Source organism: Symphalangus syndactylus, chromosome 20 (assembly GCF_028878055.3).
Source record: "Symphalangus syndactylus isolate Jambi chromosome 20, NHGRI_mSymSyn1-v2.1_pri, whole genome shotgun sequence".
Lineage (NCBI taxonomy): Eukaryota > Metazoa > Chordata > Mammalia > Primates > Hylobatidae > Symphalangus > Symphalangus syndactylus.
The window spans coordinates 36,275,372-36,302,037 of record NC_072442.2 but is presented as its reverse complement, the minus strand read 5'-3'; the positions used below and the strand labels follow the sequence as shown (position 1 = coordinate 36,302,037).

General features: G+C 43.9%; 1 protein-coding gene across 5 annotated transcripts in view; it reads right to left on the bottom strand.

The window, feature by feature from the left end:
* The window catches only part of SPOP (speckle type BTB/POZ protein), an 83,182-nt gene extending 68,788 nt beyond the window's left edge, over nt 1-14,394 (bottom strand). For 2 of the 5 annotated variants that reach the window (XM_063628818.1, XM_055258149.2), the window contains exon 1: nt 14,164-14,335. The gene's annotated coding sequence lies outside the window, so the exon portion shown is untranslated. Of the gene's footprint in view, nt 1-14,163 lie in introns of all 5 variants that reach the window. The other 3 variants (XM_055258147.2, XM_055258146.2, XM_055258148.2) reach the window with 3 other exon arrangements.
* Nucleotides 14,395-26,666: the final 12,272 nt, after the last annotated feature.

Here is a 26,666-nt window from a genome sequence, read left to right as displayed (position 1 = left end):
TTGTCAAGTTTTGGTGTAGTATCAGAGAAGAATATGCACAATTGTCTGAAAGGGCTATGAAATACTTCTCCCTTTTCCAACTGCATGTTCTTTCAGGCCATATTTTCTTTGGGTACTTCAATCAAAACAAATTATCACATCAGACTGAACAGAAGCAGATATGAAAATCTAGCTGCCTTCCATTAAGCTGGATATTTAAGAGACTTACAGAAATGTAAAAAATGCCACTCTTCTAATTTTTCAAAAACTTATTTTTTCATAAAAATATGTTAACGAGACAGGTTTATTATTTTATAGTAATAAATATTTTTAAATGTCTTCCATTTTAATATCTAATTTGGTAAATATCAATTTATATAACCCACATAAACAAAAGCTCTTTAGGGTCCTCAAAAGTTTTTAACAATGTAAAAACTCCTGAGACGACAGTGAGAATCACTGTTCTAAGAAAAATACGCCTGATTCCAGCCACTCCCAAAACTGCTCTGTTTGTACCAAAATCTCCCCCTTCCTCACCTCCAACTGGAGTTGAACCTGGGGCAGATATCTGGCCTAGGGGAAAATCAACCTTTCAACTGACCATATCAGATCTTCCTCAGGAATCTGAATTATGCCTCATGGAGACTAAAGCCTATTTACAGCAGAACACTAGAGTCCATAAACTCTTGCGGAAGACCCTGCTACTGTTTTGGTTCCAGCCTTTTCTAAGATTTGGTTGTTCAGCTTTTCCTTAGATTCTGCAACAGCTATTTCCTTTTTCCTTTAGATAAATCTCCCCTGGCTTATGTTTTTTTCAACCCTGCGTGTGGCATCAGAAACTCTTTTATATGAACTGGTTTGAATAGGTTTCATTTCCTTATGATCAAGGAAGCCTTGACACCATAAAACTTCAATGTTTTACCCAAACTGTTTTATTTGGTATCCTTATACAAGACACCAAATTATAGTAAGGTTCCCTTCCATTTGAAGATATCCCTATATAAAATCACTCCAACAAAACTGAAAGTTGAATGGAAATTGTAGGCTCATTCAAAACAAGTTATCAGTTACTAGATAAGGAAGGTGTAATTTTTCTTTTCTTTAGGAAAAGTCTGTGATATATCATGTGAATATATTTTGGACAACAAATAGCTTCATTAAAATATACCAATTTGGGGCCGGGCACAGTGGCACACATCTGTAATCCCAGCACTTTGGGAGACTGAGGCGGGCGGATCATGAAGTCAGGAGATTGAGATCATCCTGGCTAACATAGTGAAACCCCGTCTCTACTAAAAATACAAAAAAATTAGCCAGGCCTGGTGGTAGGCGCCTGTAGTCCCAGCTACTCAGGAGGCTGAGGCAGGAGAATGGTGTGAACCCAGGAGGCGGAGCTTGCAGTGAGCCGAGATTGCGCCACTGTACTCCAGCCTGGCGACAGAGCAAGACTCTCACAAAAAAAGAAAAAAAAATTATATATATATACAGACACAGACACAGACACACACACACACACACACACACACATACCAATCTGGCCAGGCGCGATGGCTCATGCCTGTAATCTCAGCACTTTGGGAGGCTGAGGTGGGTGGATCACCTGAGGTTAGGAGTTCAAGACCAGCCTGGCCAACATGCTGAAACCCCATCTCTAATAAAAATACAAAAATTAGCCTGGTGTGGTGGTGCACACCTGCAGTCCCAGCTACTCAGGAGGCTAAGGAAGGAGAATTGCCTGAACCCAGGAAGCAGAGGTTGCAGTGAGCCGAGACAGCACCACTGCACTCCAGCCTAGGCGACAGGGCGAGACTCCACCTCAAAAAAGGAAAAAAAAAAAAAAAAAACCAGTATGACAGAAAGCCTGAAATATAAAGAACAATGGAGTGAGACTTGCCCTATCAAATATAAACAATTATTATAAAGCTATGAGAATTAAGGCAGTGTAGTACAAGATAGGCAAACAGACCAATGGTATGGAAGAGAGAAAATACAGATACAAACTCTCATATATATGGAAACATTTAAGTGGCATTAGAAAAGTTGTAGGGAACAGATGGACTATTCAATAAAGGATGCTCGGTCACTGGATTATCCTTATGGAAAGAAAATTGGATCCATACTTCAGGGTTATCTTTATGAAAAAAAAAAAGTGATCTCTACTTCACACGAAACATCAAAATAAACTCCAGGTGGATTAGAGACCTAAAGGTGAAAAGCAAACTTTTACAACTTTTAGAAGAAAATATAAGATGAAACCATTATCTCCATATAGGGGAGGATTCCTTCATGAAGACACACACACACACACACACACACACACACACACACCCACCCATATAGGAACAATATAATAAATCTGATTGCATGAAAATCTAAAACTCAAGGCTGGGCACAGTGGCTCAAGTCTGTAATCCCAGTACTTTGAAAGGCCAAGGCAGGCGGATCACTTGAGATCAGGAGTTTGAGTCCAGCCTGGCCAACAATGTAAAACCACATCTCTACCAAAAATACAAAAACTAGCCAGGTGTGGTGGCGGGCACCTGTAATCCCAGCTACTCGAGAGGCTGAGGCAGGAGAATCACTTGAACCTGGCAGGCAGAAGTGGCAGTGAGCCAAGATCGTACCACTGCACTCCAGCCTGGGCAATAGAATAAGACTCTGTCTCAAAAAAACAAAACAAATCTAAAACTCAGTTTGATAAAAGATAAAATTAAGTTTAAAAACAAATTAAAGGGCTGGGCGTGGTGGCTCACACCTGTAATCCCAGTACTTTGGGAGGCCAAGGTGGGTGGATCACCTGAGGTCAGGAGTTCGAGACTAGCCTGGCCAACATGGTGAAACATCGTCTCTAGTAAAAATACAAAAATTAGCCGGGCATGGTGGCACAAGCCTATAATCCCAGCTACTCGGGAGGCGGAGGCAAGAGAATCACTTGAACCCGGGAGGCAGAGGTTGCAGTGAGCCGAGATCATGCCATTGCATTTCAGCCTAAGTGACAAGAATGAAATGCTGTCTTAAAAAATCAAAACAAAAACAAAAACAAATTAAAACACACCCATTAGGATGGCTACTATTACAAAAAAAAAATTTTTTTTTTTTTTTTAACAAAGTAGGTATTGCCCTAAAAGGGACAGCCAGAGCCTTAAAAAAAAAAAAAAAAAAAAAAAGGCCAGGTACGGTGGCTCACGCCTGTAATCTCAGCACTTTGGGAGGCCAAGGTGGGCAGATCACTTGAGGTAAGGAGTTCGAGACCAGCCTGGTCAACATGGTGAAACCCTGTCTCTACTAAAATATGAAAATTAGCTGGGCGTGGTGGCATGCGCCTGTCATCTCAGCCAATTGGGAGGCTGAGGCAGGAGAATCGCTTGAACCCGGGAGGCAGAGGCTGTAGTGCACCAAGATCGCACCACTGCATTCCAGCCTGGGCAATAGAGTAAGACTCCATCTCAAAAAAAAAAAGAAAAGAAAAGGAAAAAAAGAAAAAGTGTTAGGCTGCAGAGAGGTTAGCACCTTTGTGAACTGTTGGTGGCAATATAAAATGGTTCAGCCACTATAGAAAACAGCATGGAGTTTCCTCAAAAAATTAGAAATAGAATTACATGATCCACAATTCCACTTCTGGGCATATACCCAAGAGAACTGAAAGCAGGGTCTCGAAAAGATGTTTGTACACTCATGTTCATATCAGCATTACTCCCAATAGCCAAAAGGTAAAAACAACACAAGTGTCTATCAACAGATAAAGGGATAAACAAAATGTGGAATGGAATATTATTCAGCCTTAAAAGGAAATCCTAGCACATGCCACAACATGGATGAACTTTAAGGACACGGGGCTAAGCAAAACAAGCCAGTCACAAAATGGACAAACTCTGTATAATTCCACTTACACCAGGCACCTAGAGTAGTGAAATTCCTAGAGACAGAAATTAGAAGGGTGGTTCCCAGAGCCTGGGGGTGGGAGGAAACAAGAAGTTGTTTTAGTGAGTACAGAGTTTCTGTATTGTAAGATGAAAAAGGTCTAGAGATCTGTTGCATAACAATGTAAATATACTAAACATTACTAACTGTATACTTAAAATGGTTAAGGTGGTAAATTTAATATTGTCTTTTACCACAATAAAAATAAAAGATTATGTGTAATAATAAAAAACTGGAAATACCTTATGTCTATTAAACAGAAAATGGATAAATTGTGGTACAACATATTCATACAACCAAATACGAAACAGCAGTTAAAATGAACTCAAGTGGCCGGGCGCGGTGACTCACGCTTGTAATCCCAGCACTTTGGGAGGCCGAGGCGTGCGGATCACGAGGTCAGGAGATCGAGACCACGGTGAAACCCCGTCTCTACTAAAAATACAAAAAATTAGCCGGGCGTGGTGGCGGGCACCTGTAGTCCCAGCTACTCGGAGAGGCTGAGGCAGGAGAATGGCGTGAACCCGGGAGGCGGAGCTTGCAGTGAGCCGAGATTGCGCCACTGCACTCCAGCCTGGGCGACAGAGCGAGACTCCGTCTCAAAAAAAAAAAAACATACTAAGCAAAAATATTAAGGTAAAGAATGGTATAGACTGGAGTATATAGTACATATTGGATTATAGCGCAGTTAGAAAATAATAAACACCAAATTCAGGATAGGTGTTACCTCTAAGGAGGGAGGGAAGAAGAGAATAGGAGTACACTAAGGCTTTGCTATTTCAGTAATGTTTTATCACTAGAAAAAGTATCTGGGGGCAAATATAATAAAATGTTAAGATTTTATAAAGCTGGGTGATAAGTATATGCATGGTATTATTCCTTATATTTTTCTGTATGTTTAAGATATATATACACACACATATATATTGACATATATATGCATACATATATTGACATACATATATATAGACATATATATATATATCTTTTTTTTTTTGTTTGAGATGAGTCTTGCTCTGTCGCCCAGGCGGGAATGCAGTGGTGCAATCTCAGCTCACTGCAACCTCCGCCTCCTGGGTTCAAATGATTTTCCTGCCTCAGCCTCTCAAGTAGCTGGGACTACAGGCGCCCGCCACTATGCCCGGCTAATTTTTGCATTTTTAGTAGAGACAGGGTTTCACTATGTTGGCCAGGCTGGTCTTGAACTCCTGACCTCAGGCGATCCGCCCGTCTCGGCCTCCCGAAGTCCTGGGATTACAGGCGTGAGCCACCATGCCCAGCCTAAGATATTTTATAATTAAAAAATTAAGACCAGGCGTGGTGGCTCACACCTGTAATCCCAGCACTTTGGGAGGCTGAGGTAGGGGGATCACAAGGTCAGGAGATCGAGACCATCCTGGCCAACATGGTGAAACCCCGTCTCTACTAAAAATACAAAAATTAGCTGGGCGTGGTGATGTGCGCCTGTAGTCCCAGCTACTCGGGAGGCTTAGGCAGAAGAATCACTCGGACCTGGGAGGCGGAGGTTGCAGTGAGCCGAGATCGCGCCACTGTACTCCAGCCTGATGACAGAGCAAGACTCCATCTCAAAAAAAAAAAAAAAAAATTAAGACAGCATAAAAGATGTTCACTGAAAAACTGTCATTTTTATATACAGCAAATTTCTACATGGTTATCTGTTTCCAAATATCAAGTAAAGGAATATATAAATCTCAATTTGAGAAGACGAATGATCACACATACATTTTCCTCTTACAAATAAATAGATATATAGATGGGGAGATTAGAGGCTTTCAAAGAACTACTGACATAGCAAGGAGATTTACACTAACAGCTTTTTAGAAAATCAAAAGTCAAGAATAAAGGTCTTCATGGTCAAGAAGGTGTTGCTGTCTGAATGGTTAATTCCCTAAGGTCTATATCCAGCTCTCCCAAAGCTGTATGACCAGCTCTGTCATAGAGTACCTAGGCAATTCCTTGCCAGTTCTATTAAAACATGATCATAGTTGGAAGAATGACAGCCCAACACGCATTTCCTCAAGAATGTGTACTTTAGAATTTCTTTTTCCTGTAATGGGAGCTTTTCAAAAACAAAAATAAAAGCAGCTACTAGGTCTTATTGGCAAATGTGTCAGAATAGCCTTTCGGAGAGATTCACTATGCCTGAAAACAAACACAAGAAACAGGTGTGCTTCCCTGAATATACAACCAAGGATTTAATTTGGGACCAGTATTGTTATGAAACCACGTTGAGAATAACCTTGTAAATATGACAAAATGGTAAAAAGAAACTGAAATATGAATTTCAGATAAATATCAGAATACTGTTATTGTCTGGCTTTGAGTAACCTGAAATCAGTAAGATTACTCAAATGCCACTACATTGTAGGAGCCTAACAAAACATTTTTTGCTAAGACAGGAATTAGTCCACCCCGAAACCCACTTTAGAATGCAGTTCTGCTGTATCTTTCATTTGTATTAACCTTTATTAGTGTGATGAATTTTCAGAAAACATTGTGGCTGCCCCGACTTTTCTCCTGAGTCTACAGTACATGACAGAAAGCCACAGGATTCGGCACTGTTCCAGACCCTGAGTTTAGACAGCTAGACATCAGAGTTTACGGCCTATCTGAAATTTTTCCCTAATTAAGAACAATTTGCCTCACTTCTTTGTGATGAAAATCTAGTAATAAAAAAATGCGATTACAGCATAATCTTACATAACACTCTGTATAGAGATGAGGAAAAGGGAAGACATACTTGTGCATAGACGCACAGATGTTTTTATATAATAATAAAACTGCCACATCCCAAAGCTTAGAAACACACAATTTCAACCTCTAAATTTTATTCTGTGTGCCTTTCATCTTAGAAAAATACAAGTTTGCTCATGAGAGGTGGGGACAAGGGGGTGGTCAATGCTCTCTTCAGAGATACTGCCTTTCACGAAGAATATTCAAGATAAGGAAGCTGTGAGTTCTAACAGCCAGAATCCAGCAATGCCAGTGACACAGAAGCGAGTCAAACACTAGGTACATCGGGTTAAAATTAAAGCACCTTTAGTTTTTAGAATTTGGTTCCAGAAGCTCCATATGGTAGACAAATAACCTATTAGAGGTTGGTACAAAAGTAATTGAGGTTTTTACCATTACTTTTAATGACAAAACCACAATTACTTTTGCACCAACCTCATAATTTACTGAAAGGGAAGAAAATGTCATCTACATAAAGGTAAGGGTAAGGGTTCTGCATCTAGGACAGGAAAAATATAAAGTGAGCTAGGAACTTCTTGTGACAGAAAGCAAGGAAGCACTCATAGCCCAAGCTTAAAGGGCTCCCACAGGCCAAATACAGGACAGTGTGAGCATCAAAAAGAAGGTAATGTTGGTAAAACAGAATAAACTAAAATCACGACACTAAAACAATGAGAGTGAAAAAAACTCATTTACCACCATTAGAGATGATACTGTACCATTTCTTTACTCAGAAAAGTGTTAAAGAAAAAAATTAAGAATTTACCTCAATTTTTTAGTAGAAATTATAAGTTAGGCCAGGCATGGTGGCTCATGCCTGTAATCCCAGGACTTTGGGAAGCAGAGGCGGGAGGATCACTTGAGGTCAGGAGATCAAGACCATCCTGGCTAGCACAGTGAAACCCCATCTCTACTAAAAATACAAAAAATTAGCCGAGCGTTGTGGCGGGCAACTGTAATCCCAGCTAATTGGAAGGTTGAGGCACAAGAATCACTTGAATCCAGGAGCAGAGGTTGCAGTGAGCCAAGATCGCTCCACTGCACTCCAGCCTGGGAGACAGAGCAAGACTCTGTCTCAAAAAAAAAAAAAAAAAAATTATAATTTATTCCTAACTGATGAGGAAAATCCTTACAGAAGATTGAAAGCTAACCAGTGTAAAAGAAATGACAGAATCAAAAAATCACTATTTCCAAAAACCAATGAATTAACTGATTTAGGCAAAGATCATTATCATGAGGTGAAATGTTGCTGGAAAAGTGTAAGAGTACAATGCCAAAGTAGCACCACTCCACAGATAACTTAATAATTACAAAGGGGGAAAATTGTCTTTACAACAAATGAGTCTGGTATTTATCACCTTAAATGATCAAACAAACTCGGTATCATTAATAGTGGGACATTATGGCCAGGCGCAGTGGCTCACGCCTGTAATCCCAGCACTTTGGGAGGCCGAGGCGGGTGGATCACGAGGTCAGGAGATCAAGACCATCTTGGCTAACACGGTGAAACCCCATCTCTACTAAAAAAACACAAAAAATTAGCTGGGCGCTGTGGCAGGTGCCTGTAGTCCCAGCTACTTGGGAGGCTGAGGCAGGAGAATGGCATCAACCCGGGAGGCGGAGCTTGCAGTGAGCCGAGATAGTACCACTGCAGTACCGCCTGGGCGAAAGAGTGAGAATCCGTCTCAAAAAAAAAAATAGTGGGACATTATGACATTATATTTCTCCTACTATTATGCAGCAAGGAGCAGAGAAACACGTACAAAGTAGTCTCATCAAAAATGTTTAACGATAATCTAATCAGACCTTTAGAGCTCAATATCTGTTTATGAAACTATGAAGAAATAACCAGAAAATTCCAGAAGTGATATATTCTACAAGACAAACAGCTCAGGCTCTTTAAAAACCAGTATCATGAGGCCAGGCATGGTGGCTCATGCTTGTAATCCCAGCACTTTGGGAGGCCAAGGCAGGTGGATCACTTGAGTTCGATCAGGAGTTCGAGACTGGCCTGGCCAACATGGTGAAACCCCGTCTCTATCAAAAATGCAAAAATTAGCCAAGTGTGGTGGTGGGCGCCCACAATCCCGGCTCCTCAGGAGGCTGAGGCAGGAGAATCGCTTGAACCCTGGAGGCAAAGGTTGCAGTGAGCCAAGATCATGCCACTGCATTCCAGCCTAGGCAACTGAGTGAAACTCCATCTCGAAAAAAAAACAAAAAACAGTATCATGTGGCTTCTAAATTGCTCTAGATTTAAAGAGACTAAGGAGACATGTTTGGAGGAAAAAAAGAAGTGCCATCTTCAGGACAACTGGGAAAATCTGAACATGAACTGGATATTAGATGGTATTAGAGAATAACTGTTAATTGCCTTAACTGTGACAATATTATACGCTTTAAGGACATACAGCTAAATTATTTAAGGGTAAAGTGTCATGATGTTTGTAATACAAAAATTTATATAATTAAATATATATGCACGGCTGGGCGCGGTGGCTCACGCCTGTAATCCCAGCACTTTGGGAGGCCAAGGCGGGTGGGGTGGATCACAAGGTCAGGAAATCGAGACCATCCTAGCTAACATGGTGAAATCCCGTCTCTACTAAAAAATACAAAAAATTAGCCGGGCATTGTGGTGGGCGCCTGTAGTCCCAGCTACTCGGGAGGCTGAGGCAGGAGAATGGCATGAACCGGGGAGGTGGAGCTTGCAGTGAGCCAAGATCGCACCACTGCACTCCAGCCTGGGCGACAGAGTGAGACTCCGTCTCAGAAAAAATAAATAAATAAATAAATATGCACATAAATATAGCAAAATGTGAACAACTGTTGAATCTAAGTGATGGACATAAAGGTGATAATTGTACTATTCTTTCCATTTTTCTGTATGTTTAAAATTTTTCACTTAAACCATTATACGAAAAAAAAAAAGGCTCCAAATGCACTTCCTCCAGGAAGGCCTCCCAAGTGAACTCTCCTCTACCCCTTAATCATGTCTTCACAAGGTCCTCTCAGCATGGAACACAGTGTATTACTGTTCCAGTTCTGTTTTCTAATTGTTCTGTTATTTCCTATATTCAGTAGGTGTGGCTTTACAACAAGATTACATCTTTGGGCCGGGCGTGGTGGCTCAGGCCTGTAATCCCAGCACTTTGGGAGGCCGAGGCAGGCGGATCATCTGAGGTCGGGAGTTCGAGACCAGCCTGACCAACATGGAGAAACCCCGTCTCTACTAAAAATACAAAATTAGCTGGGCATGGTGTTGCATGCCTGTAATCCCAGCTACTCAGGAAGGCTGAGGCAGGAGAATAGCTTGAACCAGGGAGGCAGAGATTGTGGTGAGTCAAGATTGCGCCACTGCACTCCAGCCTGGGCAACAAGAGCGAAATTCGGTCTCAAAAATAAATAAATAAATAAATAAATAAAAAGATTACATCTTTGGTTTTGGTATCAGGGTAAGGCTGGCCTCATAGAATGAGTTTAAGAAGTATTCCCTTCTCTTCAACTTTTTAGAATAGTTTGAGTAGAATTGTTATTAGTTCTTCTTTAAATGTTTGGTAGAAATCAGCGATGAAGCTGTCAGGTCCTGGGCTTTTTCTTTGATGGAAGACTTTTTATTATTGCTTCAATCTCATTACTCACTATTATTGATCTGTTCAGGTTTTCTATTTCTTCATGGTTCAATCTTGGTAGACTACATGTGTCCCAAAAGTTATCCATTTCTTCTAGGTTTTCCAACAAGACTGTAAGCTCTCTTCAGGCACAGACATATTTAATTCTTTTCTATTTATTTGAAGCTCATAGTGAAGTATTCTGCAATCAGCAGACTTAAAAAATGCTAGTACCAGTATTCTGTACCAAGACAACAGACCTCAACTAACTAGATTAGCTTTTCAATTTCTCACCAGAATAACAGCAGTTCACTTGGATAAACAATTTAAAGTCACAACTATCAAAAGGAGATCATAAATCATTTACAGGCTTACAGAATATCTAACAGAGAGGCTAGCATCTAAAAGTTAAAGAAATTGGAATACAGGTTTTTTATGTCTTCCTAGCATTGTCATGGATTTGCTATTATCCAGACATATGACTTTATTCTCATGACATTATTTTTCAAACAAAATCCTCCATGACCCCTCCCCAATCTGCAAAACAATGAGGTATTTATACACAACTCTTCAGTGCAATGAAGCTTAACTACAGAATGAACTTTAAAATCTTAGATAAAAGACTGCACAAATGACCAAAAATTTTGATAATAGTGTTGGCGAGAAAACAGGCAGACTCACACTGCTGGCAGGAATATAAATTCATACAACCTCTGTGGAAAGCATTTAGTAATACCTAACGTTACAAATGCACACCCATTGATCCAGTGCTTCCACTAGGAATTTAAACCAACAGACACCCATGTACACAGAATAAGTACATACAAGGAATTAATTGTATCACTGGAAACAACCTAAATGTCCAAGAAGTGTTGGCTGAATGATGGTACATCTACACAATGGAATTATCTGCCATCTTTCAAAAAAGAAGAGGGACTGTATTACTACATGGAATGATCACCAAGATAAATAAAGTGAGAAAAGCAGAGTGCAGAATGAGCATAGTGTCTTATTGTGTAAAACAAACAAAAACAAAAAATTTGAAGAATATATAGGTGTATAGGCTTGTAAAAGGATATACTGTCTCGGGATGAATAAACAAGACCGTTGCCTTTGGGAAGGGGAACTCATGGATAAAAAGAGGATAGAAAGAAAAGGAAGACTTCACTCTCAAACTTCACTTTTGAATTTTGTTTCCTATGTATGTCCATGTGTTACCCATTTTAAACAGTGATTTTTTAAAAAAGGCTCTGCACCAGTACGAATTATTTAACAATATTTGTCTTAACCTAAAAGCATTGCATGCCATCAAAATTTTTTTTTTTTTTTTTTTTTTTTTGAGATGGAGTCTCGCTTTGTCACCCAGGCTAGAGTGCAGTGGCACGATCTCGGCTCACTGCAAGCTCTGCCTCCCGGGTTCATGCCATTCTCCTGCCTCAGCCTCCCAAGTAGCTGGGACTACAGGTGCCTGCCACCACGCCCGGCTAATTTTTTTGTATTTTTAGTAGAGAAAGGGTTTCACCGTGTTAGCCAGGATGGTCTCGATCTCCTGACCTCGTGATCCACCCGCCTCGGCCTCCCAAAGCGCTGGGATTACAGGCGTGAGCCACCGCGCCCGGCCGCCATCAAAATTTTAAATGAGGCTTCGGTGAATTCAACTAGACAAAATGTTTCTAGAAAAAATCAGTCCGGGCGCAGTGGCTCGCACCTGTAATCCCAGCACTTTGGGAGGCCAAGGTGGGGGTGGATCACTTGAGGTCAGGAGTTCGAGACCAGCTTGGCCAACATGGCAAAACCTCAACTCTACAAAAAATACAAATTAGCCAGGCATGGTGGCACTCACCTATAATCCCAGCTACTCGGGAGGCTGAGGCAAGAGATGAACCCAGGAGGCGAAGGCGGCAGTGAGCTGAGATCGTGCCACTGCACTCCAGCCTGGGTGACAGAGCAAGACTCCATCTCAAAAAAAAAAAACAAAAAAAAAAAGGAAAAAAGAAAAAATCTAAGCATCCTAATGGCTGAAACCTACTGAGAAGAAAGATGGACACTTTCTACAATAGTTTCACTTCTAGATATTACCAGAACCTATTCTAAGTATGAACATAGGAAACAGTAAACATCTCCAAATACCAAACTAGCTACTATGAAGAGCTCTAAAAGGAGAGATCAAAAAAGTACCAAATGGATACCAACTGCCCCAACCCTAAGGGTGGGGTAGTCTTAGAATAACTTCCACCCCTTAGGAAAAAAAGGAAAAAAGGAAAAAAAGGAGTTTCCAGCTCTTTCCCAGGAAGATATATGTATCCCAAATTCCTCTGTTCCCTGTGTGTCATCTCTTGGTTCTAACTGTAACCATGGCAACAGGAAACAGCACAAAAGACAGCTGAACTCTGTAAGGGCCAGGGTTAAAAGGGGAAGTGAAAAATACATATACTTTAAGGCCCAAGAACATGCGGTTTTGGAGTTAACAGTGGCAGCCAAAAAAGCCTTGAGAGAAGAACATCAAAGAATACAAATTAAACAGAATTGAAAGTAAGGCTTACTAACAGGTCCCTTCCCAGTTATCCAGCTAGGAGACAGGATTGGCAAGGAGAACTGAAAAACACAAAAAATGCCCCTCCTCTCGCACTCCCCTCCCCACAACAATTTAGCTATTCATTTCAATGTTATCTAGAAAACCTTTTGCTATTAAGAGTTTATCTTTTCTTCACTCTGTTTTGATGGCAGAGATAAGAAGCAGCAAAGTATCCAAAAAAAGGGCCACATGTAATCGCTAACTGAAAACCCAGGTCCTAGATCACTGAAATACTATTGTACTTCAAAGATCGTTATTTACATTTCTTTTTGTTATCTGCCAATGTGAAAGAAATATTACATTACTTAAAACCTCCACTGAATAAGTTACGTCCACCAACAGTTGCAGATTGCCTTTGTTTTCATGTCATAGAGCACCAATAAGGTACAGATAAAATGAAAAGTGCTAAGGAAGATCTTTGACCCAAAAAAGGCAAATAGGTCACACAAAGTAAGAGGGCCGGTGCCCTTTATCTCTCTTATCTAGTTCTGTGAATTAAGAATTTTACTAAAATGAAATGCCTCACTTAGTTTCTTTTATGACCCTTAGTCTTCTTTAGCAAGGCTTCCAAAATCCCCTGCCAGAGTAAGTGATGGGATGGAGCACCTACTCCTAAATTTAGGGTAAGTTGGTACTAAAAGGTACATGCACAACGATGGGAGTATAGGAATGGAAAAGTAATCCTAGAACTAGAAGATGCAGTGACAGTTTCAAAAGAAGGGTCAGTGTGGGACACGCTGGCTCTGGGAGGCGTTTGTAGCCTGGGAGTCTCTAGGGCAACACCAGATGAGAATAGTGCTTTGTCCGTTAAGTCTTCCACATAATTTAAATTCTCCCCTTTGGACAAGAGCAACAGGCTCATTATCTGGCAGCAAGTCTAGCCAACAGCCTGGGAAGGCGGCGGACTCGTGCTCCACCGGCTCTTTATCCCGCAGGTCCCTGCAACACCGCGGTGCGCATGCGCCCCGGTGGCAGCGAAGAAGCAGCCCGAGCGCGTTCACACTCGCGCATGCGCAGTCACCCATCTCGCCGCAGGCGACAGCTCACTATTTGGCAAGGGGGATGGGGCTGGGAAATGATGGGGGGGGAGCTGAAGGCAGGGGGCGCGTTTGTGTCTCCTGAATGCTTGAGATAGGGAGAAGGGACGGCTGATTCGGCTTTGGCATTCGCAGGCCACGTAATCCGGGTGTAGGAAATGGGACTGAGGAGAGTATATGTGTGTGGCGGGGGGTGGGGGGACAGTGGGGGTCAGTCACCTCTTCAGGGAGGTGCCCCCCCCACTCCGACAGGACAACCCCCTCCCTCGACTCTCCTCCCCCCACTCACCTGAGAGCGGCGGCGACAGCTGCTGGTCCCCGTCCCCCTGCGCTCGCCTCATACTGTCCGCAACATCCGGGACCTGCGGGACCGCCGATACACAAATACACACACACTCGGAGCGCGCACACTCACACACACACACACACACCGACACACACCGGCCGGGGCGTCATGGCGTCAGCACGTCGACGCAGCCAGCGCGTACCGCCGGGCCCCACCCCGCGCGGCCTCCTCCCCTTTACTCCCTTCTCCTCCCCTCCCCTCCTTGGGGTTCCCTGCTCCTCCTCCCTCGCCCTCAAGACTCCGCCTACCTTCCCTAGTGCGCATGCGTCTCGGGGCCAAGCTAGGGCCCGGGGATTTCAGAGGAAGGTGAGTCCTGAGTAAAAAGAGGCGGGAACTTGAAGGGGGTCGCGTGCAGGGCGCGGGAGCCTGCGGCGAGGTGCGAGGACCAAATAGAGGCGTAGCAAGCGCAGGGTCGGAGTGGGCAACGCAACAATTAAAGGCATTTCACAACAGCGATTTAGGTCTGCAAGCAGTTTGTGGAGTACCAACAACTCTTGTATGTATTAACTCATTTTTTAAAAGCCAGCCCTGTCAGTAAAATATTTTTTGGACTTTATGATGATGCTAGAGACCCTTTTAGGTAACTTTTAAAATTTAGCACTTGTAAACAAAAACAAGGACTATCCTTTCAGGGGAAGGCCCGATATAGGTGATCTAACTAAAAGGAAGCTGGCCAGGCATGGTGGCTGACGCCTGTAATCCCAGCACTTTGGGAGGCTGAGGTGGGCGGATCACCTGAGGTCAGGAGTTCGAGACCAGCCTGGCCAGCATGGCAAAACCCCATCTCTACTAAAAATATAAAAATTAGCTGGGCGTGGTCGGGTGCGGTGACTCACGCCTGTAATCCTAGCACTTTGGGAGGCCAAAGCGGGCGTATCACGAGGTCAGGAGATTGAGACCACGGTGAAACCCCGTCTCTACTAAAAATACAAAAAATTAGCCAGGCGCAGTGGCAGGCGCCTGTAGTCCCAGCTACTCAGGAGGCCAAGGCAGGAGAATGGCGTGAACCCGGGAGGCGGAGCCTGCAGTGAGCCGAGATCGCGCCAGCCTGGGCGACAGAGACTCCGTCTCAAAAAAAAAAAAAAAAAAAAAGAAAAAGAAAAATTAGCCAGGCGTGGTGGCACGCATCTGTAATCCCAGCTACTCGGGAGGCTGAGGCAGGAGAATTGCTTGAACCTGGGAGACGGAGGTGAGCCGAGATCGCACCACTGCACTCCAGCCTGGATGACAGAGCAAGACTACGTCTCAAAAAAAATAAATAAAAATAAAAGGGGCTGGCGCGGTGGCTCACGCCTGTCATCCCAGCACTTTGGGAGGCCGAGGCGGGCAGATCACGAGGTCAGGAGATCGAGACCATCCTGGCTAACACGGTGAAACCCTGTCTCTACTAAAAATACAAAAAATTAGCCAGGCGTGGTGGCGGGAGCCTGCAGTCCCAGCTACTCGGAAGGCTGAGGCAGGAGAATGGCGTGGACCCGGGAGGCTGAGCTTACAGTGAGCCGAGATCACACCACTGCACTCCAGCCTGGGCGACAGAGCGAGACTCCATCTCAATAAAAATAAATAAATAAATAAATGAAGGAAGGTAGGAAGCTAATTCAGTGACAATTTGTTGTCTTGGACACCTGAGTTCCCTCTCGGCTTCACGTTTTAGCTCCAATGGGCCATAAATGATTCCTGAGTTGAGTGAAAGAAAAGGCCTTGGATCACCTTGGCCCTTGGAGAAAAAAAGTTGTCTCGGTGTTACAGTAATAATGTTAGTGTTGGGTATTAGTTGTTACGATTCTTTCCTTTAGCTCAAATTTTTAAAATTTTTAAAAATTATTCTTGGCCTGGGCACAGTGGCTCATGCCTGTAATCTCAACACTTTGGGAGGCTGAGGTGGGAGGATTGCTTGAGCCCAGGGGTTGGAAACCAGCCTGGGCAACAAAGCAAGACTCCGTTCTACAAAAAAATTAGCCAAGTGTGGTGGTACCTGCCTGTAGTCGCAGCTACTCAAGAGGCTGAGGCAGGAGGATCCCTTGAGCCCAGGACTTTAAGGTTACAGTGAGCTGATTGTGCCACTGCACTCCAAAGTGGGCGACAGAGTAATACCTTGTCTTAAAAAAAATTATTATGACGCTGTGTCTGTAATCCCAGTACCTTGGGAGGCTAGGGTAGGAGGATCACATCACTTGAGCTCAGGAGTTCAAGACTGCAGTCAGCCATGATCATGCCACTGTACTCCAGGCTGAGCAACAAAGTGACACCCTGTCTCAAAAAAAAAAAAAGAGAGAAAAAAGTTTTTAATATTCTTACTGAATGCCTCTTTCATCCTCTTTCATGCTGGAATGGTATCATTACACACACACACACACACACACACACACACACGTACATAGCATTGGACACGAGAACAACCCAATGAACCTGTAGATCGGGAGGTGACACAGTGGGCCCTGCTTTGGGAACAGTTTCCGGGGGCCGTGCTGTCTCCCAGGCCTATATGACTGTCTCTAGGAGACAGTGCTCAGTGTCTCCTGCCACACGCGTCCGGGTGCCAGGTGGCTGGTGAGTCTGTTCAGCCAGGAAGGCTGGGAGCCCATGAACAAAACCCCAGGGGTTTGAAAAAAAAAAAAAAAAGGCTCCTAACAGTGCCAGGCTGTCTTCCACTTTCAAATACAGAAGCAAGCCCTATAATCTCACAGTTTAAAATTTCCTAGGAATCACAGACAAAACACTCCAGACTCCTAGAGTTTACACAACCGATTTTTCAGCCAGAATGATCAAGAAATGTAGATCCTAAATTCTACAATGATGTGGTGACTGTACCTGCCCCACTGCAAAACAAAAAGAGCCTTTGTCACCTATTAGGCAGATGCTTGAAACTTTCCAATTAGATTTCACTTATCAGGTGGCTCACACCTGTAATCCCAGCACTTTGGGACGCCAAGGCAGGCAAATGACTTGCGGTCAGGAGTTCGAGACCAGCCTGGCCAACATGGTGAAACCCCGCCTCTACTAAAAATACAAAAATTAGCCCGGCATGGTGGCGCACACCTGTAATCCCAGCTACTCAGGAGGCTGAGATAGGAGAATAGCTTGAACCTGTGAGGCAGAGGTTGCAGTAAGCCAAGATCGCGCCACTGCACTCCAGCCTGGATGACATAGCAAGACTCTGTCTCAAAAAAAAAAAAGAGATTTAACTTATCATTGTTGTCAACAAACATGATTCCTTTAGCTGAAGCCAGCAAGGTTTTTGGTTCTTCTGAAAATTCAGAATGCCCCAGAAATAATCCAGTAACCAGTAACAAGTAACTGGTTCCTGGTGTCACTGAGGTTGCTCAATTACCTATTCTCTTGACTTCAGAGTTCACACAAAAGCAGGGAAAAAAGAAAAGGGGTACTCTTTGCAGGAAGGAGCATGAAAGTGGGGAACAGGGTGCAGGTAAAGGAAACTGGATGCATGGACAACCTACTGTAGCTCCCTCACATTTGGAGCTAATCGTAACAGCTTGGCCAGACTCTACCCAGGACCTGGAAGGGGACTCCTCAGGGAAAGTGAGTCTATGCCAACAGCTTGTCCAGGCTGGGCCTGAATCCCCAGTGATCTGGAAGGGTATGAGAGGTCTTATCCCCATCTGTAGCCTGGTGCAATGAAGCTCCTATTATACTGTGGGGACCATACCTCCCACCTGAGATGTGATCCTATCAGCCTCTGTACAAAGGACTTTGATTTGGCGTGGAGCTGATTAAACGATTGTAGATGTCCTTGGAAGCACTGTGTGGAAGAATTTTAAACAGCTTCTCCTTTTTAATATGCACTTCCTCTTCGGTTTTAATTATTTTGTTCCTACATTTTCCCTTTCAATTTACTAAAATCTAGAAATGTAATTAGAGCAGAGGCTGGGCTCAGAGAAAGCTGCCAGGATTTCTACAGCATGATTAAATATACCAGGCATCCCTTTAGTGTGGGACTGAAAAATAGGATTCTCATTATTATCTTTCCCTTATCCAGGAAAGAATCGGCACCACATACAGATACGGATTTATTGAAAATGCAGCACTAATTAAAAACTCACCCAGCCTCTTGATGAGGTTTGGGTAAAGAAAAAAAAAGTGCAGTTATTTATTTCCTCCATTAAATGTTTTGTTGCTGTAATGACAACAAGCAAGAAGCGCTTCTTGTTCTTCTTTCCTCAAAATAAAATTCTTGTCTCCTCCTGAGGGACTTAATGAGGCTTTTATCTATGCAACAACAATCAAGCTTACAATAGCACCAATTCAGTTCACTGCTCCTTGTGATGGTAAGCAACATGCAGAACTCATTTTCTTAATCCGAAACACAAACAACAAAGTGTTCATTGGCTGTCATGAGCCAGGTCTGGGTGCGGGATCTTCCCCAAAGGCTCTGAGATGCCAACGAGGATTTTCGGCTCCATTTTACAGTCCAGCAAGCAAAGGTGTGGTTTCCCTTGAAGCTCTAGGGGAGGTGGAGGCAGGCAGGACTGAATAGAAAATGAGTACAGACTCCCATTTTGGTTGTAAGTGCTGTAAGAAGCTGAAGTCTTTCTCTCCTCACTGGACAACTTTTCTGTTGGGTGGTCAATGATCAACTTTTTAGTTGGGCAGTTGGTCCCTGGGCCCAGCATCTCCTTTGGTGGAGCCCTTCATGGACATTGGAGATGAATATACAGGAAGATCTTTAGTAGGGGCAGAGTCCTGTGTTCCAGAGGTACCCAGCCTAAAGGAAAAGAGACAAATGACATACCCCAGGACACAGGTGTAAGAACATGCACAAAGAAACAAAAATAACACATTTATGACATTGCACTGGGGCCTCTATGGAGCTCACAAATATTAGCAGTGGAGAAATTTTGATTGATTCATGAAATTGCATAGTGAGGCATCTGTGGCTTAATGAATGGGCTCCAGCCCCCTTGTCTGGAGACTCACGTTCAAACCCACCACTAACACTACAATATAAAGTTGGACAAACCTCTCTAAGGCTCAGTTTTTCCATTGGAACAATAAGCAAAATAATGTCCACCTCATCATATACTATGTGAGGATGAACTGAAATAGTATTTTGTTGTTGTTGTGGTTGTTTTGAGTCTTGCTCTGTTGCCCACGCTGGAGTGCAGTGGTGCAATCTTAGCTCACTGCCACCTGTGGCTCCCAGGTTCCAGCAATTCTCCTGCCTCAGCCTCCTGAGTAGCTGGGACTAAAGGCGCACGCTACCACACTTGGCTAGTTTTATTTTTTCTTTTTAGTAGAGATGTGGTTTCACCATGTCAGTCAGGCTGGTCTCGAACTCCTGACCTCAGATGATATGCCTGCCTTGGCCTCCCAGAGTGCTGGGATTACAGGCGTGAGCCACTGTGCCTGGTTGAAATAGTATTTGAACACAGCACAGTCTCTGGCATACAGTAGACTCAACTTATTTATGAATGTGTCACTGAATGTGGATGTTTTGGAGTAAGTGTTCACATACCTGCTAGCCTTCAAGTCCCACTCTCATCTGTGCACTGTGTCACTCCTTGCCTCTGTGCGCCTCTTCAGAATTCTTGGGGAGTGTGGAATCAAGAAAACAGCACAGATTTCTCAGCCAGAGCACCGTTACTTGCTAGCTGTGGCCCCTGCACAAGCTCTTCGACCTCAGAACCTGTTTCCTCAAACATCAGCCAGAGTTCCCAGTTGTGAGAACTGCATCAACTCTGGCTACATCAATCAGAACTGGAAGTGACTGAAGAAATATTGCTGGCTCCGAGAATTAACAGGAGCTAAAGAGTCCAATTTGGAAATTCAGCTGGAAACCAATGGCTGGTGGAGGAAGGACAACCACCTTCTTTAGCAGGACAGTCTGGAGAGGAGGCCCAGCTGTTGGGCACTGCCACAACATGCCACCAGCAGACACATCACCACTGCTGCTGCTGCTGCTGCAAAGGATGTCTAATCTTCTCTTCATCTGTGTCTCATGCTGCAAACCCACAGCTCCAGGTGGAAGTACCCAGTTGGCCAATCCTAGTCCACCTCTTGGGCCCTAACTACCATGGTGGGTAACAAGGAAAGGTCTCCCTGCCATGGTGTCCACGGTGTGATATGTGACCCTTCTCCTTGATGCGATCCACAGCAGAGGACACATCCCAAACAGGAAGCAGATCAGATGCTGGACCTCTAGGCCACCATCCCATCAGTGAAATGGGGCATTCCATCATAGGGTAATAAACAGCATTGGATGACATATTTGTTCAAAAGGGCTTGACATACAAAAGGATTCCTTTACTTTACTTCCCTCTTTAATAAAACAAAAGGGAGCTGGGCCATGGTTTGTGCCTGTAGTTCCAGCTACTTGGGAGGTTGAGGCACAGGAGGATTGCTTGAGCCCAGGAGTTGGAGGCTGCAATAAGCTATGACTGCAACACTGCACTCTAGCCTGGTTGACAGACTAAGACTCCAACTCACAAAATAAAGTAAAATAAAATAACAAAACAGCTGGGCACAGTGGCTCATGCCTGTAATTCCAGCACCTTGGCAGGCCAAGGCAGGAGGATCACTTGAGCCCAGCAGTTTGAGACCAGCCTGGGCAACATAGCAAAACCCTGTCTCTACAGAAAAATACAAAAATTAGCTGGGCATGGTGGGTACCTGTAATCCCAGCTACTCAGGAGGCTGAGGTGGGAGGATTGCTTGAGACTGGGAAGTCGAGGCTGCAGTGAGCTGAGATTGTGCTACTGTGGCAACAGAGCCAGACTCTGTCTCAAAAAAACAAAAACAAAAACAAAAACAAAAAAACGGCTTGGAATGGTGTACTTATCTGAAGATTTGATCAATATATGTTTACAGACATAGAAGTTCTGAGGTTTTAACCTGGGAAATGGCAGGGATACATGATATCTATAGGGTGCCACTCCAGGCACAGAAGAAACAATAAGAAAAAAGAAAGGAAAGGAAATGGCGGGTTTGAGCCTGTTTTTCTTTTATTTTTGGACTAGCAACACAACCCCATCTCCATCTCATTCATCTTTAAAACGGGTCTAAAAGTTATCTGAAGTCATTACTTCAAAATAAGTTTTAGAAGGTTAATATTTGTTTTCAACAAAGAATATATTATCAAAAGTAGATTTTATTCACTGTCACGAATTATTTCCTGTGGGTTTTTTAGTCCTATTCTGAATGGGATTGATCTACCATCTGTTGGCATTTGCCTGAAAATAACATTTACCTAAATGTAGATAATTAGTTTAGCAAAAACAAATTTTTTTTCTACATCAACTCAAGTAAGAATTACTTTGGATTTTACTGTTTTAGATTATCCTTGCCATGGCTCTACTTTATCAAGGTGAATTGATTTCAATTGGAAGTTTACTCTACATTAGAATCTTATTTTTAAAAAAAGAATTTAATCTAAAATTCAATTATGGAAGATCCGTGCCAAAGCGAAAAGTCAACTGAATGCTCCCCAGGTACAGAGCTCTACCAGGGTACTACAGGAAGAGTCAAAAGAAATAGAAATATTGTCCCTATTCACAGACTTTTCAGGTTAGAATAAAAGAATTTTATAACTTAAAGGGACCTTAAAGCTTCTCCAACCCGGTGGTTTTCAAATGGTGCTTGCTTCCCAAGCTCTGGGCTTCTGAAGACTTGCCTCAGGGGCTCCAAGGAAGTGGGGAAGGGAGGGACCAAATGGGGCCAGGACAGGCCAAGCCAAGCAAATCTGGTTGTCTTTTTCACCCATTCACTTCAGAAAGTAGCCATCATTGACCAGGTACAGTGGCTCACGCCTGTAATCCCAGCATTTTGGAAGGCTGAGGCAGGCTGGTCACTTGAAGCCATGAGTTCGAGACCAGCCTGGTCAAGATGGTATAACCCCATCTCTATTTAAAAAGATACAAAAAAATTAGGGGGGCGTGGTGGCGCATGCCTGTAATCCCAGCTACTAGGAAGGATGAGGCAGGAGAATCATTTGAACCAGGGAGGTGAAGGTTGAAATGAGCCGAGATTGCGCCACTGGACTCCAGTCTGGGAAAACACAGTAAGGCTCCATCTCAAAAACAAAAAAAAAAAAAAAAAAAAAAGGAAAAGAAAAAAAGAGGCCCGGCATAGTGGCTCATGCCTGTAATTCCAGCACTTTGGGAGGCCAAGGCAGGCGGATCCCGAGGTCAGGAGATCGAGACCATCCTGGCTAACACAGTGAAACTCCGTCTCTACTAAAAATACAAAAAATTAAAAATTAGCTGGGCATGGTGGCAGGCACCTGTAGTCCCAGCTACTCGGTAGGCTGAGGCAGGAGAATGGCATGAACCTGGGAGGTGGAGCTTGCAGCGAGCTGAGATTGCGCCACTGCACTCCAGCCTGGGCGTCAGAGTGAGACTCCATCTGGAAAAAAAAAAAAAAAGAAAAAGAAAGAAAGAAAAGGAAGGAAGGAAGGAAGGAAGGAAGGAAGGAAGGAAGGAAGAAAGAAAGAAAGAAAGAAAGAAAGAAAGAAAGAAAGAAAGAAAGAGAAGAAGAAAGAAGAAAAAGAAAGAAAGAAAGAAAGAAAGAAAGAAAGAAAGAAAGAAAGAAAGAAAGAAAGAAAAGAAGAAAGAAAGAAAGAGAGAGAAAGAAATTAGCCACTATCCTTGGCCTTGGCTCCTCTAGTCCCGATGTCTCACACCTAATCCATCAGGAATTCCTGTTAAGTTCTAGTTTCAAAGTATCTCATGAATCCATCCACTTGTCTACTTCTCTTCTGTCCCATCAAAGTTCTAGCCACCATCCTCTTTTGCCTGGACCATAGAAAGAGGATCCTAATTAGTCTTCCTAATTCTCTGCTTTTCTCTCAATCCATGCTTCACTCAGCAATCAGGGCAATCTAATTAAAATTTAAGTCAGACCACATTGCAATCTGGCTTAAAACCTTTGAATGGCTTTTTGTTGTACCAGGAATAAAATCCAAACTTTGTTTCACCAACTACCAGAGACTCATCTTCAATCACATCTCATGTTGCTGCTTTTCCTGTCCTTGCTCCAGCAACCCTGGCCATCTACAGATTCCTAGAACCCATCAAGCTCTTTCCCTCCCCAGGCCTTTGTAGCTACCATTGTCTCTGCCTGGAATACTTTTTGCCTGGTTCTGTCTCTTCTTCAGGTTTCAGCTTAACTGTTATATCCTTCTCTGACCTCCCACCATATCCAAAATAAGAACTTTCTGTTATTTTCTATCGTGGTACTTTGTTTACTTCCTTTACAACACCACCAACAATTTGTAATTGTTTTTGTGAATTTACTCTTTCATTATCTGTCTCCTCTACTGGATCGTCAGCTCCATGGGGACAGTGACCTGGCTGGCTGGTTGTCCATTATGTCCCAGCATCCAGCATAGTTTGAGACCAGCCTGGGCAACATAGCAAAATCCTGTCTCTACAGAAAAAGACAAAAATTAGCTGGGTGTGGGTGGGCACCTGTAGTCCCAGTTACTGGGGAGGCTGAGGTGGGAGGATCATTTGAGACTGGGAAGTTGAGGCTGCAGTGAGCTGAGATCCTGCCACTGGGGCAACAGAGCCGGACTCTGTCTCAAAAAAAAAAAAAAAGGCTTGCGGCCAGGTGCAGTGGCTCACGCCTGTAATCCTAGCATTTTGGGAGGCCGAGACGGGTGGATCACCTGAGGTCAGGAGTAAGAGACCAGCCTGACCAACATGGTGAAACCCCGTCTCTACTTAATACAAAAAATTAGCCGGGCGTGGTGGTGCATTCCTGTAGTCCCAGCTTTACTTGGGAGGCTGAGGCTGGAGAATTGCTTGAACCCGGGAGGCAAAGGTTGCAGTGAGCTGAGATTGCGCCATTGCACTCCAGCCCCAACCTGGGCAACAAGAATGAAACTGTCTCAAAAAAAAAAAAAAAAAAAAAAAAAAAAAAAAAGGCATGGAATGGTGTACTTATCTCAGGACTTGATCAATATGTTTACAGACATAGAAGTTCTGAGGTCTTAACCTGGGGAATGGCTGGGTTACACGGTATCTATAGGGTGGCACTCCAGGCAAAGAAGAAGCAATAGGAAAAAAGAAAGGAAAGGAAATGGCATGCAGCACGCGCTGACATATGGACAGGAAGTGCTCTGTACTTACTTACTTACTGAATAAACATATAACAGGAAGCCTTAGCCTTGCCTGGAATGTCAGAGAAGACGCAAGCAAAAGTTGGAGGCATAAATGGAAGGCTGATAGGTAATGTGGGTGAAGGGGAATGGGGGAAAAACAGTCCAGGCAGGCAGAGAACCTAAGGCCAGGGAGGGCTTGAAGTTTTTTAGAAAATTAGTATGGTTGGGCCAGGTGCAGTGGCTCAAGCCTGTAATCCAAGCACTTCCGGAGGCTGGAGCGGGAGGGTTGCTTGAGGACAGAAGTTCAAGACCAGCCTGGGCAACATAATGAGAGACTCCACTCTACAAAAAAAATAAAAAATTAGCAGGGTGTGTTGGCACATGCCTGTAGTCCTAGCTACTTGGGAGGCTGAGGTGGGAGGATTGCCTGAGCCCAGAAGATTGAGGCTGCAGTGAACTGTGATTACACCACTGCACTCCAGCCTGGGCATCAGAGTGAGAGCCTGTCTCAAAAAATAATAATAATAATAATAATTAACTAATTAATGTGTTTGGAGGATAGAGAGAGAGCAAGAGGGCTGTGTGAGGTGGGTCAGGAGGTTAAGGCAGAGCCAGCCTTTCTCCCCTGGAATCCAAACCACAGGACCTGAGAGTAGGGGAGGAATGAATTTCCCCAAAGCACCATCAGGGTGCTCTGGGTGGGGAAAGGGGGAAATGAATGCAGAGGCCAACAATGCAAGACCACTACTCTTGGTTTTCCTCCGCCTTCTCTGGCTGCTCCTTCTCTGTGTCCTTTACAAGCTCTTTTTTTAGCAATCCTTTGAAAATCTGCTTTCCTCGGATTCCATTCAGTTCCTCTCCTCTTCACACTGTCTTCACTTTCCTTGAGATCTCTCATTCACTCTCACAGCTCCCCTGCCATCCATCTGCTAGAGAATATTCCCAGTCCGTCTTGAGCCAGGCTTTCCTCTTGAGCCCCAGACTTACCTACCCAACTACCAACCTGATAGCTTGGGTCAGATGTCCAATAGGCATCTAATATTCAGCAGATCTAACACCTGGCTTTCCTCTAGTATCTCACCAAGTTGCTCATGCCTGAAAACTGGGGAGTAGCCTTGATTCCTCCAGCCCTCATCCAATTAATAACCAAATTCTGACATTTCATACTTTAGTTATCTCTCAGTTCTGCCTACTTCCTTCCATCTCCACTCACATTTCCCCAATTCTTTCCTGGATCACAAGGGCCTCCTCAGCAGCCTCCCAGCCTCTGATCTTCCCCCCCTCCAGTTCATTCTCCACCCTGCAGTCAGAGTGAGCTCTCTAAAATAACAATCTGGCTGGGCACAGTGGTTCAAGCCTGTGATCCCAGCACTTTGGGAGGCCGAGGCAGCAGATCACCTGAGGTCAGGAGTGCGAGACCAGCCTGGCCAAAATGATGAAACCCCGTCTCCACTAAAAATACAAAAATTAGCTGGGCGTGGTGGCGCGGCCTGTAATCCCAGGTACTCGGGAGGCTGAGGCACAAGAATCACTTGAACCCGGGAGGCGGAGATTGCAGTGAGCCGAGATTGCATCACTGCACTCCAGCCTGGGTGACGGAGCAAGACTCTGTCTCAAAATAAATAAATAGGCCGGGCGCGGTGGCTCACGTCTGTAATCCCAACACTTTGGGAGGCTGAAGCGGGTAGATCACCTGAGGTCAGGAGTTTGAGACCAGCCTGACTAACATGGAGAAATCCCGTCTCTACTAAAAATACAAAAATTAGCTTGGCGTGGTGTCGCATGTCTGTATTCCCAGCTACTCGGGAGGCTGAGGCAGGAGAACCACTTGAACTGGGGAGGCGGGGGTTGCAGTAAGCCAAGACCGAGCCACTGCCCTCCAGCCTGGGCAACAAGAGCAAAACTCCATCTCAAAATAAGCAAATAAATAAAAATACATAAAATAAAATGCCAATCTGATCAAGTCACTTTGCATATAACCCTTCATTGGCTCCCACTGCCATCAGGAAAATAAAATCCAAACCCCTTAACAGGGGTGAAAGGCTCTCTAAAAGTGACCTGTGCTTTTAACTCCAGGTGCCCTCTTACCCTCCCCACCCCACTTAGCAATACGGTTTCCAGTTGTACACAGATCTACTTTCAATTCCCTGAGTGAACCAAGTTCTCTGTTTTTGCACATGCTGTTCCCTCTTCCCAGAACAGTCTTCTTTGCGTCTTTCCCTGCCCCTACCCCCTTCCCCCTGTTAATTTCCTGCTGATTCTTCAGGCTTCGGCTTATCCATCTGTTCCTCCAGGAAGCTGTGCAAGTGTCTCACAGCCCTGAGCCAGGTTTTCCTAAAATTCTTCTTCCACTGCATGTCACCCTGGATTGTGGGTGCCTGAGTCCTTC